Raw genomic sequence first — 6,281 nt, 5'->3', positions numbered from 1 at the left:
TTTTTGTCCCTGGTCCAATTGCTTAGCTCCTCTCCCCACTGAGGTGGTCAGGTGCCGTTTTGAATGCAACTTCCTTACAAGTGGGTATGCATTGCCTTTCTGTGTTCATAGCTGAGCAGGACCTTAGTGACGATGCTCCCCTAGCAAAGTGAATGGCATCTTCCGTCACTGTGAATGCTAGTGAGCAGGGATGGAGAGGTGCTCTCAGTTCTCGATTTCTTCATACCCTACGATTACATGTAGTGTCTTCAGCAACAGCATCTTATCATCTAGTTCTGGTATTCAACCAACATCAGTGGCAACAGCCTGTATTCTGTGGGAGACCTTAGAGTCCCCCACCCTGGTCAACAATTTGTACAGAATAGTCCGCCTCTACCCTTAGAATTTTTCTTCAATAATCTTACAGCTTCTGAGAATGTCTTTATTCTGCGTACACAGTGTATTCAAATTCTTTATTCATTGTTTTAACATTTATAGGCATAAGCTGATGAAAGATTTTTCTCAGTTTCCTTGTTGGACAGCAACTATACCTCCCTCAAGCCTGTAGAACTCTCAAGAATTTTCTAGTTGTGTTTGACCCTTCCACCTTACACACGCTGATTACCCATCTTCACTTTTTGGCTGTGCTTACACATCTTTCAGATACTTTTCTAAAACACTCATAGATTAGCATTGTATAATGAAATCTTTTTTTGTTGTTTTGTTTTGTTTTGGGGACATGATCTTACAATATAGCCCTGGCTGGCTTGGAACTCACTACATAGACCAGGCTGGTCTTGAATGCCAGAGATCTGTCTGCTTCTGTCTCCTAAGTGCTGAGATTAAAGGCATGCACCACCACTCCTTGCCTAATTAAACTGCTTTCAAATGTGGGCAGGATCCCTGAAGGCTCACATCTGACCATTCCAAATGAGTGTCAGTTGCCTTAGGATTTAACAACTAAGTCAGGAAACTACTAAGCGGCCATCAGTGGGGGGCTTTTAAGGGAGGGAGGATATAATTCAGGTGGTATAAAGGGGACATGAAGAATAATGTAACAGGAGGGTTAAGTGGGGTAGGGGATGAGAGGGCAGAATAGAAGAGTGAGTATGGGGAGGGATAGCATTAAAGACCTTAAAAAAGCCCTATGGAAACCTGCTACGCTAGCATTTTAAAACATACATAAACGTACATAAAGAGTTTAAGCATAGTTACCCAATAATGGAGAAAAATGCTCTCCCAGACACCACGGGTTATCAAAAAGCCTAGTGCCAAGTATGGGTCACCTCTTTTTGTGTTGTTGGTCACTGGCATCTCATAGATGACAAAACATTCCAGGCTATTGCCATTACTCTTAGTTACCCTCCAGAACTTAGTGGTAAGGGTAAGACCCTATGGCCAAAGGCACCACATACTGGAGTCATAGAACATGAAGTCCAGCTGGTACTGACTTGGAAGCTTCATCCCTACTGGCTAGGTTTAATTATGCATACTATGGGGTAGTAATCAAGAGTTTTACCCAACTGAGAACTTTGTGAGCCACAGTAATGACTGGCCTGGCAAGATATGTCCACTGGTGCAATAGTGGCATGAATTTTATGTGAGAAACTGACCAATTTCTTTTTGTTTTGTTTTTTATTTTTCTTTTTAAAGACAGGGTCTAGCTGGCCTGGAATTCACTATGTAAACCAGGCTGGCTTTGATCTCTTAGTGATCCTCCTGCCTCCTGAGTGCTGGGATTACAGGTGTGCATCACCACATCTGGCACCAACAACTTTCTGATTGGACTTCTGCTCCTCAAGATGGAATTCATAGCTGGCATTGTTAATTGGGCCAAGAACCCATGGGTGACTAGGTCACAAGCCCTAGGGAAGGACGTACTGGTACAATTCTGCTACACATTAAACTGCCCCGTAAGTACTTATCTTTATTTTAATAGATTAGTGCATCTCTCAGCCCTCATCCGAGAAGCTTCATTTTACAGTAGATGGCAGTTAATACAGAGGTCAATGCACAGAGACCACAGAGTACTTAGTCCTAGATGGACATCTACATCACATCTCTTCCCCCCAAGGCTCAGGAATCATCATGGAAGAGGGGCTGGATGTAAGAGCCCAAGGTGGTTGATGCCTACTGAGCAAGTGTTTTCCCAGTATCACAGGGCACATGCACACATAAACTCACAGCGGCTGTGATGGCATGCACAAGACCTGCACAAGATCAAACCAGACAAATCATAGCATGGATGGGGGAGGTGGTTCGTGAAGTCTTGCCCTCTACTGACAATTCATTGGCTGCTTGGAGAGAGGGTGGGTACCCATGACCCAGTAGAGGCCCTGCACCCATACACCTAATGCCAGAACTAAGTGGATTGAGTGAGTTTTTTAAAAAAGAACAAATGAAGTTAGGCAGGGAAAGTGATTCAGAATGGGGAGGAATTGAGGGGGAGAAAACTGGGGGTGAATTAATAAGAACACTTTATGTATGTGTATGAAATTCTCAAACAATAATAAAATAGACCTTATCCCTGAACACTAGACAAGGACAAAAATAAAGGCAAGAAAGAGGAAAAGTTGGGAGGGGGTGAGGAGGTAGAGGGTGGATATGATCAAAATGCATTGTATGCATATGTTAAATACTCAAAGAATAAAAAAAATTAAAAAGATCCTCACCTAGTCAGAAGCAACCAACTAACTTTTAGTTACATAGCTAAGAATTTTCTGAGAGGATAAGCCAAATGAAACCAATTGTTTTGATTTACTTCTACATTCACTCTATGAAAATCTGTCTTATGCTTCAATAAATCCAAAAGATTCAAGAAGAATGTTATTCATATCTTTCATCATTCTGAAAGAAATGTTGGACGTAACGGTTAATCTTGATTGAAAAACTGAATTGAAAGATACTTGATGGATTAGTTAACATAAAGTGTATCTACAAGGGCATTTCCAGAAATTATGGTCATGTGTGACAGGAATTGAGGAGAGAGATCCACTTGGAATGTGGGTACAGGGCCCAGGACTAACAAAAATAGGAGAAAGCCCATTAGTTCAGGCATGCCTCTCTGCTTCTTGGGTACCATGAGGTAAGCAGCTTTTTTCACCCACATCCTTCTCATGTGTCTTCTTTGCCACAGGCCTAAAGGCCATGCTGCTAAGTGGCCATGGTCTGAAACCTCTGAATTTATAAGCCGAAATAAGCTTTGCCCCCTTCAAGCATCCTTTGTCAGTACTTTGTCATGGTGATGAAAAACCAACACAATTGGTCATGTATACAATGCTAATACTCAATAGCTGTTGAAGGTGATGCTGGCAGGAGCCTGCCCACAGCTTGAAAGCCTGCTAGGAGGCCTGAGGTGGGCACCAACTGCCAGGTGGGTTGGGAGGCAGTGGCAAGGTGGGCCTGGAGGGCCACAACTATCCTTGGTTGCTCAGCTGCTGCTCCTGGAGGGGTTTGGACAGGGTGGCTGAGATAGCCAACTCTGGAGCCGTTGACAGCAAGGACTTCCTGCGCTGAGCACCTATGCACTGCAGCACTGGGTGCTGCTGCCCTCCATGTATGAGACTACCTGCTTGTCTTTAATGCCCACTAGCTGTGTGTGGTGGGCTAGGTGCTTCTGCTTCCCATGCTCAAGGTGAGGATCTTGAACGATCTGGACCTGCTACAGATGGCCAACAAGAGCTCCTTCTAGCCGTAGCATGGCAAAACAGGTTTGGTAGAGTTTGCAGAAATTGTGTTCCTGTGGTAGGATCCAAAGATGAATAACACCTCCATCAGTGAAGGAACGATTCAAATTGCTAAGCAGAAGAGAGAATTATAGTTCTAGGAACTAGTAAAAAAGGAAAAATTGCTATTAGAACTGGTTCTTACCTAAACTGAATTGGGGCTAGAGAGATGGTTCAGCAGTTAAGAGCACTTACTACTCTTGCAGAGGATTGTGATTCAGTTCTGAGCACTAACATGGCAGCTCACAACTCTCTGTAACTCTAGTTCCAGGGAATTTGATATCCTCTTCTGTCCTCTTCTGCATGTATATGGTACACATGAACTCATACAAGCACACATACATACACATAAAAATGAAATAAAATATTTTAAAATGTTTAAGGAGAGAATCAACTTTGTAAAGTTGTCCTCTGACTTCCACATGTGGACACACACAGACACACACACACACACACACAATGTTTTTAACCACTTTCCTCTGATTGACAACCTATCATCTTGAAGGGAAGATCCTTAAGACACAGGGTGTTCTAAGGGGATGTGGAACATTGCGTCTTGCAGGGAAGCTCATTAAGCTTAAGAAATAAGCAACTCAATGGCTTCAGGATCTTCTAAAACTGAATGGATACACTTGACTCCTCCCCAAGTGTTCATAGTCTGCTGAGGGACACACAGTGTGCTCCAGGTTTCCTGAGTTTATGAGCTGTCACCCATGCTTCCTGGGGTAGGCTTTTGGTGATGCAGCTGTTTTTGAGGCATTTCTGCCCCTGTAAGTAACCCCCTTACCCATATTTCTGTAGGTAACCCCAATGAAACTTATTGGTTCAGCAAGTTAGACTTTGGTGGTATCCTTACTTTGGTCTGTCATAAGTTCCCTATCTGGGTGAGTAGACATGTGTTTAAATATCCTAAGGAATAGGGTTACACAACATACACACAAATAAATATTTAAAAATAAAAATGAAGTGATTAAATCAGATAACAGGTAATCCCATGCACAGTAAGAGCCAAGAGAGGATGAATGCCTGTATGCTTAGTGCTCAGCTCACCAGCTCCACTTTTTACAGTCTAAGACCAAAACCCAGGGAACAATGGTGCTAATCAGCATTTTTTATTAATTAATAAATTCAAGACAATCTCCCCATAGACTTGCCCACAGACCAACCTGATCTAGACAATCCCTCACTGAGACTCTCTTCTAGACTGTGTCAAGTTGACAATTAGATCTAACCATTACACCTCCAGTCCCTGTCAATAAACATATAACTTGAATCCATAACCCATGTCCCCAAAGAGTCATGTTTGTCTCATACTGTAAAATACAATTTAACTTAAAAAAATTTGAGCACTTTAAAAGTCCAAAGTCTTTTAACTGTGAATGCCTATAAAATAAATTATATACTTCCAAGATACAATGGCATAAAGTAAATATTCTTTTTCCGGAAGTGCAAAATCAGGGTATCAAAAGGATCAGATCAAAAGAAAACTAAAGTCCAGCAGGGAAAGGACTATATCCTGCAGTTCCATTTCCAGCATCGTATCAGTGGTGCCAATCTCTTTAATTACCACAGCCACTTTCACAGCCTGAACTCTATCACAGCCTGAATGTGTGCCTGTCCTGAAGTTTCCTCTGACAAATAAAGCAATCCATCATCTCTCAACTTCACTCAGACTCTCAGGACAGAATAAAGCCAGGTTCTTGGCTAAAACCTCACACAAATGGCCTCTATCCCAGTCCCAGTGAAGCCCTTGTTCCACACTGAAATATCATGGGCCAGACTGCATTTCTCTCATTGTTCTTATCTTACCCACTCCCACTAGAACGACCCATTAAGCTCTGCCCATGGCATTCAATGGCTTTTGAGCCCCTAATTCCGAATTCTTCCACATTCCAGCCACAAAACAATGCAAGTGGTTTAAGAACCACATGGTCAAGTTCTTGGTACCAGTTTCTGTGCTAGTTTTCTTTCCTATTGCCGTTACAAGATACCCTGACAAGAACAACAGTAAGGAAGAAATGTTTTATTCAGATTACAATTCCAAGTCGCAGTCCATCACTGAGAGGAAATCAAGGTGGGGGAACTTGTAGCAGCTAGTTACACCCACAGTCATGAGGAAAGTATGCATGCTGACCACTGAGCTTGTCTTCTCCACTTATACAGTCCAGGGCCTGAACCCAGGGAATGGTGCTGCCTGCCCAATGTGGGGTGTGTCTTCCCACATCAATTGATGTAATAAAGTCAAATCCCCCACACACATGCCTACAGCACAAACTGATCTAGACAATTCTTCATTGCAACTGTCTTCCCAGGAGATTCTAGAAGGTGTCAAGTTAATAATTGAAACTATCACAGTGGGTTACAATGTATGGAAAGAGATCCACGTTGAACTAAAAGTTACATTACTTTATGGGAGTGAAATCATATGGTAGTGGGATGAACTGAAGAAGCTCATCTTCAAGCTCCACAGAGTATTTATTCTCCCAGTATAGCTCTCTTCTATGGCTGTCAGCCAAGGAGTACTTAATCCTGGAGAGAAAAAATGTCCCACCAGGCCATGGGCATCAGTTGCAGCTG

This window comes from Nannospalax galili, unplaced genomic scaffold (assembly GCF_000622305.1).
Source record: "Nannospalax galili isolate Female #2095 unplaced genomic scaffold, S.galili_v1.0 scaffold630, whole genome shotgun sequence".
Lineage (NCBI taxonomy): Eukaryota > Metazoa > Chordata > Mammalia > Rodentia > Spalacidae > Nannospalax > Nannospalax galili.
Note: the sequence above shows the minus strand (reverse complement) of the source record.